The sequence below is a fragment of the Macaca fascicularis genome, chromosome 15 (assembly GCF_037993035.2).
Source record: "Macaca fascicularis isolate 582-1 chromosome 15, T2T-MFA8v1.1".
Taxonomy (NCBI): domain Eukaryota; kingdom Metazoa; phylum Chordata; class Mammalia; order Primates; family Cercopithecidae; genus Macaca; species Macaca fascicularis.
The window spans coordinates 6,874,866-6,889,803 of NC_088389.1; the positions used below are offsets into that span (position 1 = coordinate 6,874,866).

General features: G+C 53.5%; 1 pseudogene; it reads right to left on the reverse strand.

The window, feature by feature from the left end:
• Positions 1 to 307: 307 nt before the first annotated feature.
• Positions 308 to 14,910, reverse strand: LOC135967590 (SH3 domain and tetratricopeptide repeat-containing protein 1-like; annotated as a pseudogene).
• Positions 14,911 to 14,938: the final 28 nt, after the last annotated feature.

A 14,938-nucleotide genomic window follows, 5' to 3' on the forward strand; every position in this document is an offset into this window, starting at 1 on the left:
CCAATAGCCAGCCCCTTTAAGTAACATTAATTGTTGATATCATTATTTTATTATTAATAGTGTTATTATTATTAATACTAATCATTAACTTTTTAAAGCAGTGTTAATGTTTAGTATCTTTATTGTCATTGTTAATGTCTATTATTAATATTAATTATTATTATATATATTAATATTAATAATTAATAGACTCATTCCTGATATCCCGTGTGGAGAAAATGATATTCCTCCCAATATAGCAGAAAGTATACGTTCCTCTGTGATGTTATTCCCAATAACCAGGCGGTAGAGGACGACATAATGGAAACTACCGCAGTGTGTGTACATCGTTTCGGTCATCTTGTTCCTTCCATCCAAAGTGCGAGAGGATGATATTACTCCCAATATCGCAAGGGGCGTGGACCTCCACTGTGATATTTTCCCTCACATCCAGCCGGGATGAGGAAGATATTATCCCCAAGATCACAGGGTTGTACATCCCCTTGTGATACTGTTCCTTATATCCTGGGATGGGGAAGATAATACTAGTGGCAACATCGCTGGGGTTTTACACACCCACTGTGCTATTGTTCCAAATAACACGATATGACGCCCAGTATCACAGGGGTGGTACATCCTCCTGTGATATTGTTTCTTATATTCAAGGAGAGAGAATGCTATTACTCCCATTATTTCAGGGGTTGTACACACGTCCTGTGATATTGTTCCTAATATCCCGAAGAGGAGAGCATATTACTCTCAATATCTCAGCGGGTGTACACCTCGTTTCTAATATTTTTCATAATATCCAAGATGGGAGAGGATGATAAGACTCCCAATATGCCAAGATGTGTACAGCCACCTGTGATATAGTTCCTAACATCCAGGTGGGGATAGGATGATATTACTGCCCATATCGCAGGAGTTGTAAAACTGCTTCGATATTTAGCCTACGATGCTGAGGGGAGTGAATGATATTACTCCCAATATCGAAGAAGGTGTACACCCCCCTGAGACACTACACCCAGTATTCACGTTGGGTGACGATGACAATATGCCCAATATCGCAAGGGATGTACACAAACCCTGGGATATTGTTCCTTATATCTAGAGTGGGAGAAGACGCTATTACTCCCAATAACGCAGGGGCTGCGGCTGTACACCCCTCCTGTGATATTGTTCTTAATATCTGAGGCAAGAGAGGATGATACTACAGCCAACATTGCAGGGGGAGTACAGCCACCCAGTGATGTTGTTCTTAATGTACTCCACCTCCCTCCACCAGGGATATCGTTTCTAATATCCAGGGGAAGAGAGGATAACATTATGCCCTATATTGCAGGGGAGTGTGCACACCCTCTGTGATGTTGTTCCTAGTATCCAAAGGTAGAGACGGTGATGTTACTGGCCATATTGCAGGGGGTGTACACCCTTCTGTGATATCGTTTTTGACATTCAGTGGGGGAGAGGATAACATGAATTCCAATGTCGCTGAAGGTGTACAGACCCCTGTGATGTAGTTCCTAATGTACAGGGGAAAGAGAAGAGTATTGCTCTTAATATCGCAGGCGGTGTAACCACCCTGCCCCCTGTATGCTGTTCCTGATATGCAGCGGGGTGGAGGCTGATAGTACTCCCAATATCCCAGAAGGTGCACACACACCTGTGATAGAGTTCCTAATATCCAGCGGGAAAGAGGCTGATTTTACTTTCGATATCGCAGTGGGTGTACACCGTCCCCAACCCTGGGGTATCGTTCCTAATATCCAGGCGGGAAGAAGATGACATGGATGACAATTTCGAAGGGGGTGGACAACTCTTCTGTGATATGGTTCCTGATATCCAGGGGGTGAATGGATGTTATTACTCCCAATAACGTAGGAACTGTACAGCCACCCTGGGATTTTGTCCTTAATAAGCACAGGGGAGAGGTGAGATTACTACCAACATTGCAAGGGGTGTACACCCTCCTGTGATATTGTTTCTTATATCCAGGAAAGGAGAAGATGGTATTACTACCAATATTGAAGAGATATACAACCCCCATGGGATATTGTTCTAAAGATACAGGTTGAAAGAGGATGAGACTCCATCCAATATAACAAGGGGTGTACATCCCACCTGTGATGTGAATCGTAAAACCTAGAAGAAGAGAGAATGACATTGCTTCCAAAAACTCACGGGGTGTACACCCACCCTGTGACATCGTTTCTGTCATCTAAAGGTAGAGATGGTGATATTACTCCCACCACCAGAGAAGGTACACACCCCCCTGTGATATTGTTTCTCATAACTTGGGGGAGAGCATGATATTACTTCCAGTATGACAGTGGCTTGACACCCAGTCTGTGATATTGGTTCTGCACATCAACTCTGTGCCCCTCGTTTCCCATGCGTCCTCCCCACACTTTTGGAACCTCGGGGAAGGCTTTGTCTTTGGGTACAGATGAAGAGACGAAGGGTCTGAGAGGTGAAGCAAGTTTGTTACTGGAAAGTGGTTCCGATCCAGACCCCAAGAGAGGTTTCTTGGATCTCACAGAAGAAAGAATTCGGGGCGAGTCCATAAAGTGAAAGCAAGTTTATTAGGAAAGAAAAGGAATAAAAGCATGGCTACTCTGGCCGGGCGCAGCGGCTCACTCCTGCAATCCTATAACTTTGGGATGCCGAGGCAGGTGGATCACCTGACGTGGTAAGTTCGAGACCAGCCTGGTCCAACATGGCAAAACCGTGTCGCCACTAAAATACAAAAGATTAACTGGGCGTGGTGGCAGGTGTCTGTAATCCCAGCTACTAGGAAGGCTGAGGCAGGAGAATCACTTGAACCCAGGAGGTGGAGGTTGTAGTGAGCCAAGATCACGTCACTGCATTCCAGTTCGGCCAACAGAGCAAGACTCCATCTCAAAAAAAAAAAAAAAAAAAAAAAAAAAAAGAAAAGAAAAGAAAGAATGGCTGCTCCATAGGCAGAGAGACACCAAAGGTCGCTGGTTGCCCATTTTCATGGTTATTTCTTGATCATACGCTAAACAAGGGTTGGACTATTCATGAGTGTTCTAGGAAAGGGGTGGGCAATTCCCAGAAATGAGAGTTTCTGCCCTCCCTTCTGAGACCATGTAGGGAAACCTCCAGATGTTGCCATGGCATCTGTAAACTGTCGCGGTGCTGGTGGGAGTGTCTTGTAGTAGCTAATGCGTTATAATTAGCACATAATGAGCCGTGAGGACAATCAGAGGTCACTCTTATGGCCATCTTGGGTTTGGTAGGCTTTGGCCGACTTTACTGCAACCCGCTTTATCAGTAAGGTCTTTATGACCTGTATCTTGTACCGACCTCCTATCTTATTCCTGTGACTAAGAATGCCCATCCTCCTGGGAATGCGGCCCAGCAGGTCTCAGCCTCCCTTTACCCAGCCCCCATTCAAGATGGAGTCGCTCTAGTTCACGTGCCTCTGACAAGTTGGCCTGGGTTGAGTGTTCCCTAGTGTGTGGTTGTTGGAGCTGTTCCTAGGAGTAAGAGGTATTGTCAGTAGGAAACAGGCCTCTGTTAGCCCGGGGGCTGGCACTCTGCCCCATTATATTGGCCTCATTTTAGTGGTGACAAAACTGGGGCTCAGAGACATCAACTCCCTCATCCCGAACCCCCAGACTGTCAGTGGTGGGCTGGGGTTTGAATGTGGGGCTTGAAGACCCATCATCTCCTCTGGTCCCCCAGACTCTGCTGCCCAAGAGGAACAGGATCCCAGGATCCAGGCCCCTCATGGCACCAGCCAGGGTGGGCGTAGATGGGGAGGCAGAGTTCCAAAGCCCCCCGGACTCTGAAGCAGGTCAGGGATCAAGAGCAACCCGGACCTACGGGCCCCACCCCGAGAAGAATGGCTGCAGGCCCGGCCCAGCGGGCAGGAGGTCTGTGTCCTCAGTCAACGTGACGGCACTTCCGGCTGCTCCAGCCAGGCCGTGCTGTCTTCACGTTTCCAATCATGCGGCCTCCTCTCCAATTCCCAAACCCAACCCACAGAGACAGCGATCTGGGGTCCACGTGAGGTTTGTCAGCAGCTCTGACCCGCTGCTTCCCGCCAGCCCCGCGGCCGGTTCTGGAAAGCTCTCTGCTGCCCCCTGGTGGGGAGGCTTAGGGTAGGGCTCTGGCTGCAAGCATGGGGTCCCAGAACCACCTGGCTCTGTCACTTCTGCTGGGTGGAAAACCAACCCAGGACTGAACCAGTGACACCTGTGGCGCTCCCAGAACCTCCTGGCTCTGTCACCTCTGCTGGGTGGAAAATCAACCCAGGGCTGAAGCAGCAGATGGTTGCCTGATTCCTTATTATCAGAGCTCCGTCCACTGGCAAGTCTCTCTCCGGGCCTCAGCTTCCCCTTCCATTAAACGAGAGGCTTCGGGATACCAAGGAGGGGTAACTGCTTAGTGAGGATGGGAGGTTTCTTCTGGGGAGATGAATACATTTTGAAACGAGATGGCGTGGGTGGTTGCACAGGACTGTGAATATACAAATGCCACCACATTATTTGCGTTGAAATAGTTAATTGCATGCGATGTGAAAGTCACCTCATTTAAAGTGTTTAAAAGAGGGGTCTGGGAGAGTGCAGTGTATGTGAGAATCACGTGGGACACCCACAGTCTCTGAACGTCAGTTTCCTTGCGTAAACTGGCAAAGAGACAGTGTGAACTGTATTCCCTGGGGCCAAGAGATTCCAAGAAGGGAAACCTGGGATTCCTGGGACTGGGATGAGGGCCGGGGGCCGGAAGGGGAGGGGGTGGGTGGGGAGAGCTGGGGGGCAGCCCAGATAAGGCTTTCAATACTGGGTAGCAGCGTCTACACAGGCGGAGATCCCTGCATATCCCTTCCCGCAGGGCTGACCAGTGGCCAGAGGTGGGACTGGCCAGGCTCGGCCCAACCAAGTCTGGGAGCAAAGGACACTGAGTGAGGGATCCCCAGGGCCACCCTCACTGGCCTGCGGCTCTCCTGACACCACGAGAGAGCTCCAGGAGCTGACCTTGGGTCCTAATGGGGGACACCTTCCTGGCTGCAGGCTGGCAGGGTGGTGTGGTGGTCAGTGTACTGGGCTCTGCGTGTCCGCCCCTACCTGCTGTGTGACGGTGGGCCAGACACCTAACCTCTCTGTGCCTCTATTTCTTCAATGGCGAACAGGGACACTAGCAGCCCCCACATCCGGGCACAGTGGCCTGAAGGTTAAAGGCAAGGGCGGCTCGAGACCTACAGCAAGAACTCTGAGCAGGGAGAGCAGGGAGCTGCCCAGAGTTCAATCACCATCTCCCCTCTGGCCGCCGAGGAAACCGAGGCTCATGGTGACCTGGCCCAGGTCTGTTGGACTCACGGTCCTTCTCATCCCCAAGATCAGAGGGCTGCCACCAGGGAAGGAGCTGTCCCCTAGACGCAGCCCAGGAAGCACACAGGGAAGGATGCCATTGGGACTTGGGTATGTTTTTGCAAAAAAAAAAAAAAAAACATTTATTGCTATTTGAACCCTGCTTTTATGCTTCCATTACCCAGAAAATGAGCTACGGGAGACACCAGGAGAGGCAGGAGATCATCCTCCTTGCACAAAACCCACTCCCTCGGATACTGTCCTCAGCGAGGGTGGCTGGAGGCCAACCAGGGGGCCCACCCGCAGAGTGGGAGAGGAGGTAGGTTGACCCTGTGGACGCTGAGCTCTGTGGCGAAGGTCCTGGCCTTCTGGTAGAAGAAGAGCCACTTCTCGCAGTCCAGGAGGAAGTTGTGGGAGATGGTGGCCGGCCGCGTGTAGATCTTCAGCTGTGCCTTCTTGTTGCCCAGGTCCACGGCAGCTGCCAGTGCCAGCTGGTAGTACCCGGCTGCATCAAACGGGTCCTGAAGGGGACAGGTCATGGTCAGCAAAAGGGGGACTCGGAGCCCGTCTACCCAGAGACCGTTCCTGTCTCCAGGTCATTCCACATGTCCATCCGATGCTGGCTCACCCCATGAGCCCCGAAGCCTGTGACACTGCTGTGGTCTCAGCTGCAGGAGGTGGGGACGACCCTGACACCCCTGGAAGCCTTCCTGACTGTCCCTACGCCCCACTCACCCCAAGCCTCCTGCCCCAGTGCCACCCTCTCTGCAGGCAGTGGCTGCTTTCCCCATGGGCTGAGGTCAGGGCAGATCCTGCCTGCTCTGAGAGTTCCATGCAGGACCCGTGGCTCCAAGTCACAGCAGGGGCACTGCGTTGAGTGACCCAGGCTCCCCTCTGGCCCCTGTCCATGCTGACCATTTCCAGGCCCTCCACGGGCCAGGCCAGGTACAAAACCATGTCACAGGTGTCCTCTCTGGCAATGTTCCCTGAAATATTGACGGAGTGTGACTCCCCAGACATCCACTCCCATTTTCAATGAGTCTTTGGCTCAAACTCACTATCCCTGGGTTGGGATGCCGCCTCCCAGACCTCCTCCTTGACCCTCCCATCCCCCACCCGGCTTCTCCCCAGGCACCTCCTCCACATGGGGGTCACCCAAGGGACCTCTCTAAGACCCATGCCTGGCCTGTCCCTCTTTACCATCTCAAGATGGCTCCCAGGGCCAATGACAGAGTCCAAGATGCAGCAGTCCATTCCCTCACTGCCCCGCCCCACACACGGAGCAGGGACGTGAGAAGGCCCCGAGTCACCGCCACTGCTCATCCAATGCCCCCTGGCCCAGCCGAACACTGGACTCTGTGCTGGGTGCATGGTTGAGCCTAACGTCCTTGCTTCCAGTCTGAGGGACCCGGGAGTGAACACTGACCACACAGGGTGGCCCGGGCTGTGGCAGAGGGAAGCCCAGGAGGCCCCAGACTCAGCCGGGGGTGGAAGGCAAAGGCTTCCTGAAGGGGTGGGGGCTTCCCAACTAAACAGGAAGGAGCCAGCCAATGCTTATGTCTCTGCGTGTGTCTGTGCATGTGAATGTGCGTGTTTGTGTTCCTGTGCGTGCATGTCCCTGTGTGTGTGCCTGTGTGCATGCCTCTGTGTGCACATCTGTGTGTGCGCGCCTGTGTGTGCGTGTGCCTGTGCCTGTGCGCATTTGCGTGTGCATTTCCATGTGCCTGTAGTGAGTGACAGCCTGAGCCAGTAAACACCTAATCCACCCTATTCCAGGGCTCACTCTCATGTGTAGAGTAAAAGGGACCCCATTTTAGAGGCAATTGGCATAGATGCCCATTTACTCCTGCTTCTCTGCCAGCCTTCCAGGTCCCATACAGCCTGGCTTCTTCTCCCACTCCTCTGGGCCCTGGGTCCAGAGCCTCCTATACATGGAGGAGGGTGTAGCCTTGGAAAGACACCGCCCTTGGGGAATTCCAAGGGGGCCTCCCTGTGGGAAGCTGGCCTGTGCTGACAGCATAGTCACGATGAGGCCCAGAGGGCTGTGCATGGGAAGGAGGGCTGTGCATGGGAAGGAGGGCTGTGCACGGGAAGGAGGGCTGTACATGGGAAGCAGGGCTGTGCATGGGAAGGAGGGCTGTGCATGGGAAGGAGGACTGCGCATGGGAAGGAGGACTGTGCACGGGAAGGAGGACTGTGCTACTTGGCGCTTTCCTTTCTCCTGGACAGGCGGAGTGGGCGGCAGGCTTGACCAAGAGAGATAAAGGCCTCTTCTGGGACGCCCGTCCCCCTGGGTCCCAGGCGTGCCCCTGAGCCGTGAACAGCGTCCCCCTGGGCCTGATACTTGGCACCTCCCTATCTGGCTGGGACTTGGGAGGCCACAGAAACCACGTCTGACCACCAGGTGTCGCCAGTACTGGGCGGGGGCCTCGCGGGCAGCCCCAGGCCTGCGGTGGGGTATACGGGGCAGGGTCTTAGGTCCGCCCCAGCTCCTCATGTTGTTCTAAGGCCCCCAAGATCTCGGCCCCTGGACTGGAGTGCCCTGGCCCCTCAGCCCGTAAGGAGCACTGACACGAGGCTGGTGTGATGCTAAGGAGGGGCGGTGCCCGCTGGGCAGATGGGTGGAGACACCACAGGTCTCAGTCTGCCAATCCCAGCTCTCCACCCCTGCAGGGCTGGGGGCAGAGGGAGCACAGCACCTCCCCTCGAGACACACCCGACCTAACAAGGCCTCAGCCTGGCTGGCTGGGGCCCCGCCCCACTGCACCTGCCCTGAGCTGGGGTTTCCCTGTCTGTGAACTCAATGGTAAGACACTGGTCCCACCCCACCCTTCCTGAGTGATGGGAAGATTCAAGGTGTCTCGGGACTCCAGGAAGGAGTTGCTCAGTGCAGGCTGGCACCCTGGGCAGGCTTCCTAGAGGAGGCGCCAAGATTTGGGTTGGATCTTGCAACGTGGATTCAACGTGAGGATGATGGTGTCCTCTGAAATGTCACTCTCCCGACCCTGTTTTCTTTGTTAAATGCACCTTGACACTTGACTGTCAAGACTCAGCTTTGGTGTCACCTCCTCCAGGAGGGCCCCCTGACTACAATCCCCCTTCTTTACCCAGAGGCCACCATTGCCCACTGATGTGTCAGCCTCCCTGGCTGAGACTGAGTTCTTGAGGGTGGGGCCTGGCCATCTGGGGAGCTGGGTTTTACCTGCTAACCTTGCCGGCTCCTCCAGCTGGGTGTAGAGCTCCAGGGAGGCCACTGGGCCATTCCTAAGAAAGGCTGGAACCCAGGCCTCTGGGGTCCGGATGGAGATCCCACTCCAAGGGGGCCAGGAACACCCCGAGCCCTGCCCCTCCCCACCCACCTTCAGGTCGTAGAAGATGATGTCACCGAGCACCAGGTACACCTTCACGTAGTAGAGGGTCTCCTCGTCGAACTCCAGCGGCGAGTTGCAGAGCTAAACGGCCTTGAGGTAGAAGTGCTCCCCCAGCTTGCCATGGCCCAGCCGGTGGTGCAGGGCGGCCAGCCGGTGGTAGGCCACACGCTCGTTCGGCCGGTCCCCTGGGGTGCAGGCCAAAGGGGCAGGTGTGAGGATGTGGCTCTCTGGGGCAGGGAGGGAACATGCCCCTCAGGAGCAGGTATACAGACCCCCAGGCAGCACACGTGGCTTGTCTCCAGGCACCTGTGGTCACCTGGGCAGCTCTGGCCATTCCCTTCCAGGTTCCCAGACTCACTTTTCCATCTGCAAAGCAGAACTAATAAGGCCTGCCCCTGTCTACTGAGAGGCTTTGGCAAAGTCGGACTTGGATGGCCCAGTTCTGTGCCTACACATAGCCACCTGCCTTTGCTCACTGGTTTTAACCAGGGGAGCCCAAAAGCCATGCAGTGCAGGTGCTCCCGGGCTCCCTGGCTCCAGGCAACCCACAGACGTGACATCCGACTCCTCCTGGGTGTGTCATGATCAGAGCCCCCTACCTTGGGGAGTCAGCTGCACACCTACTGTGTACTGGGCCACGGGGCACAAGGCGCTGGGGCATGTGGCCTGCCTAGGGTTCCCTGTCTCTGCAGGGGGACAGACGACTCTGGCACAGCACCAGGGGATGCACGGCCTTAAGGGGCAGACTGCTGGAAGGGGAACTGGGATTTTATCAGCCAGAGAGCCGTGTGGTTGATGAGGGTGGGAAGGGCACAAGAGAAAGGGAATGTGCCACTCAGCCTGACACATACAGGGACCAACGAGATGCCTGGGATGTCTGGAAGGCAGAGGGCACACTGGGCGGCCCTTGTGGTCAGCAGCGGGAACAGGCAGAGGAAGCAGAGCTCAGTCAGACAGGGAGCTCTGCACTGCCTGAGAGACCTCGGGCTGTGCCCCACAGCCGGACGGGGAAGCCAGTTGGGCAGAGCTGCCTGCCTGGACAGGAGACCAGGAAAATCCAGTAGCTGTTTCAGCTCCTGGCCTGCAGACCTGGAGGCTGGGCTCTGGCAAAGTGTGGGTCCTGGCAGGGCGGGGGCTCAGGGGACGCACCCACAGTGATGCTGAGTGCTAGGGCCATGTAGGCAAACTCCAAGTCCTCCTGGGGCTCCTCCAGTGTGGCCAGCAGTGACACCAGCTTGTTGCACAGCTGTAGCTGCAGCTCCACCTTGCGGTTGCCCGTAGTCACTGCCAGGGGCAGGGCCCGGTCCTACCACACAGGCAGGTGGGGTCAGGTTTCCCGCAGCACCCACCTTGCCCAGCGCCCTCCTCAGAGCTCAAACATGTGCTTGGAGCTTCCCACACCCCAGCTACCCCTGCACCTCGACACAGCTCTGTGCTCTGGGATAACACACAGTTCAGACATCCAAGTTGGGGGCTGAAGAGTCACCTGAGGCCCATCCAGCTACACCCGATAGCCTCAGACCAGCCTCTCCCACCTGGGCACCGGGGGTCTGACTGGGGGGAGCCAGCACTCCTCTCTGCTCTAAAAACACCACATTGATCTGTGCCCAGGGCTGAGCCACACCGTGAGCTCAGAGGAAGGGAGAAGCCGTCCCACTTCGGGGTGCATGCAGACCTGGGTCTCCCACTGATATGCTGTGTGTCCTTTGGCATGTCCCTGTGCCTCTCTGAGCCTCAGTTTCCTCATCTGGAAGATGGGGACAGGACTTCCCACTCAGGGTTGCTTGAGGTCATCAGGTACAAGGGTAGAGCCATTGTCACGTCCAGGCCCCAAGCGTTTGTCCCAGGCAGGGGCATGGTCAATATCATTCCCGGTGAGACCACTTGGAAATTAATCATGTGCATGGGTGGCCCTGCCTCCATTTGGGAGGCCTCTACCCTGCCGCACCTGTGCCTCAGCCCTCCAGGTGCCCCACTGAGGCCCACCCACATCAGCCCACAGGCCAGCTCACCCGGTAGAAGGACAGGCCTTCCTCCCGCTCCCAGGCCCCATTGAAGAAGATGTCTCCAGCTGCCTCAAACAGCTCCAGCCCCAGGTTGGGGTCGCCTGTGTACAGGTCCACATTCTGTGCCACCTGAAAGGAGACAGAAGTTCCCTCAAGACCCACACCTAGCGAGGTGGCTACGCGCACCTTTGCCAGGCTCCTTCCTCTCACACACTACAGGTACACTTGAGCATTTTTCAGACCTTGTGCATTAGGGCTGCCCCCACCACTGGCATGAGGACAATGAACTGATGCTCCTGAGTGCCAGGAGGTGACTGAGCAGCTGCAGCCCAGGAGCCCGACACCTGTGAATCCTACCAACAGGGCTAGCCCTAGCCCACTCCCCCTACACTCAAACCAGTCTCCGTGGCCCCCAGATTGCTGGGAGCCCAGCCCCTGGCTCCTTTCTGCGTTGCCACATCCCCGCCACATCAGCAGTGTTTGTGGGTGGGCCTGGTCCCCTCTTGGCCATGAGCTCTTCATCCCTCTCCTCAGCTCAAGGAGGTATATAGCAGGTGCTCAATAATGAAAGCTTCATCAGGCTCGTGAGCTTCACAATTTGTTCCAGATCACACTGTGTTTGGGAGAGCCTCTGAAAACAGCCACTATGATAGATTCATTTTATAAGGAGATGTGCCACATGTCGCTTGGAGCAAGTTCTTCTGTGTGTTAATTGAGTGGTCACATTATTTGAGCATGTGCTGTATACCAGCAGGTGCTGTGCACTGTGAGGGGCCGCGCCTCTGCCCTCAGGGAGAAGATGCTGGCCACCGGGGGAGGATGTGAGGGAACCAGTTGGAGTGAGGGAAAAGGCACACAACAGGTGCTCAGCAGTGGCTTAGGAATGAGTGGATGGATGGATGAATGGATGAGATGTAGACACATGGATGGATTGAAGGGTGTGTGGATAGATGAATACTTGGATGGATGGATGGATGGATGAATGGATGGATGGATGGATGGATGGATGGATGGATGGATGGGTGGGTGGGTGGGTGGAATGATGTGTGTATGTCTGTATGTATGTATGCGTGTGTAGATAATGTATGGATGGGTGGAGGGTAGATGATGTAGGTACATGTGGATGGATAGATGGTGGATAGACGAATGTATGGATAAACAAATGGACAGATAGATGTATGGAGGAATGGATCAATAGGTAGATTGGTGGGTAGATGGATGAATGATGGATGAATGAATGGACGAACAGGTGAATGGATGGATGGGTGAAAGGATGGATGATGGATGGATGGATGAATGGATGGGTGAATGGATGGGTGGATGGATGATGGATGGGTGGATGAATGGATGGGTGGATGAATGGATGGATGATGGATGGATGGAAGGATGAACAGGTGAATGGATGGATGATGGAAGTATGGATGGATGATGGATGGATGGATAAATGGATGGATGATGGATGATAGATGATGGATGGATGGATGGATGGATGGATGGATGGATGGATGATTGATGGATGGAAGGATGAACAAGTGAATGGACGGATGATGGAAGGATGAATGGACGGATGGATGGATGAACAGATGAATGGATGGATAGACGGGTGAATGGGTGGATGATAAAAGGATGGATGAATGATGGATGGATGAATGGATAGATGGATGAATGATGGATGGAAGGATGAACAGGAGGCAAGTGGATGGATGATGAAGTATGGATGATGGATGCATGCATAATGAATGGATGGATGGATGGATGGAAGGATGGATGGATGATGGAAGGATGGATAGATGATGGAAGGATGAATGGATGGATGGATGTACAGATGAAAAAGTGAATGGATGGATACACGGGTGAATGGATGGATGATAAAAGGATGGATGAATGATGGATGGAATAATGGACACGAATGGATGATGGATGCATGGATGGATAAATGGAAAGATGGACTGATGGAAGGATGAACAGATGAATGCATGGATGATGGAAGAATGGATGGATGGATGGATGGATGAAAAAGTGAATGGATGGATACATGGGTGAATGGATGGATGATAAAAGGATGGATGAATGATGGATGGATGAATGGACAGTTGGATGATGGATGATGGATGGATGGATGGATAAATGGATGGATGGATAAATGGATGGATGGATTGATGGAAGGACGAACAGATGAATGCATGGATGATGGAAGAATGGATGGATGGATGATGGATGGATGGATGGAAGGATGAGCAGGCGAGTGGATGGATGATGAAAGGATGGATGGATGGAAGAATGAAGAGGTGAATGGATGGATGATGGAAGGATGGATGGAGGCATGGATGAACAGATGAATGGATGGATGGACGGGTGAATGAATGGATGGATGGACGGGTGAATGGATGGATGATAAAAAGATGAATGATGAATGAATAGATGGACAGGTGAATGGATGGATCATGGATGGATGGAAGATGGTTGGATGGATAGAAGGATGAACAGCTGAATGGATGGATAATGGAAAGATGGATGGAAAGATGGATGAAAGGATGGATGGATGGAAGGATGGAAGGATGGATGAATGGATGGACGAACAGGTGAATGGATGGATGAAGAAGTGAATAGATTAATGAATGATGGATGGATGGATGGATAGAAGGATGAACAGTTGGATCGATGATGGAAAGATGGATGGAAGGATGGATGAACAGGTGAATGGATGGATAAAAAGATGGATGGATGATGGATGATGGATGGATGGATGATGGATGGGTGGAAAGACGAACAGATGAATGGATGGATGATGGAAGGATGGATGGATGGATGGATGGATGGATGGACCCACAGGTGTATGGGAAGATGATGGAAGAATGGATGGATGGATGGATCGATGATGGATGGATGGAAGGATGAAGAGGTGGATGGATGATGGATGGATGGATGGACAGATGGATGGATGATGGAGGGATGGATGGACGAAGGGATTGATGGATAAATGATGGATGGATGGACGGAAGGATGGATGATGGATGGATGGATGATGGATGGGTGAATGGAAGGACCCACAGGTGTATGGGAAGATGATGGAAGAATGGATGGATGGATGGTGGATGGATGGATGGAAGGATGAACAGGTAAATAGATAGATGACGGAAGGATGAATGGATGGGTGGATGGACAGGTGAATGGATGGATAGACGGGTGAATAGATGGATGATAAAAGGATGGATGAATGATGGATGGATGAAAGGACAGATGGATGGATGATGGATGGATGGATGGAAGGATGAACAGGTAAATAGACGATGGAAGGATGAATGGATGGGTGGATGGACAGAGAGTGAACAGCACAGGGGTCGTCCTGCATCCCTTGCCACTCACCTGGATGTACAGGTCCACCAGCTCGCTCTGTCGCAGGATGTAATAGATCTTCCCTGCTTGCAGCCAGGCATGTGCCTCCTTCTCTTTCTTCTGGAGGTCAATGAAAATTCCCAGACTTCGTTTGGTGTAGTCCAGAGAGGATTTGTAGGCCCTGGAATCACTGGAATCAGACACAGGTGTCAGAACAAGGGCTCTCATCCTCCTGGAACCAGTCTGCCTCCTCTCGTGGGTCTGGTGACAGATGAATCTGGAATGTGGGGACTGGGAACGGCCCTCTTGTGTGTGCAGTGTTCTGCCCTTCCCAGGCTGCTGGGAGGGCCAGGGTGAACACACACGGCATGGAAAAGATGAAGGACATCCTTCTGAGGGAATCGAGCATCATGCTGCTCTGTGGCAGGAAGAGTGTGCTAGTCCATCTCCCCTGCCTCCCAGACATGGCCTGTGTCTTCTCCAAACGCACCAGGAGCCGTTAGTGTTCAGAGGCTATCTAGGCCGATGGTTCTCAAGGTGTGCAGGCATCAGTCACCCGGAGGCCTGTCCTTATAGCTTGCTGGCCCTGCCCCCAGAACTTCTGGCTCCACAGGCCTGGGGCAGGCCCTAGAACTCCCACTTGCCACAGGCTCCTAGGTGACATGGATGCTGCTCTGCTGGTCCAGGGACTACACTTTGAGAAGCATGGCTCTAGCACACTGGCCCATTTTCCTTCTGTGAACCTGAGGCCAAGACTGGAGCCAGTCTCCCGGGTCCCCATGGAATCTGGCCCCTTCCCTGCTCTCTCAGTAAGTCCAACACTTGAGGGGCTGTGACAGCAGCAATGTCACCAGGCCCTGTGGGTGGGGTGGCCAGGGCCATGGTTACCCCACCAGGTCAGCATGCTCGG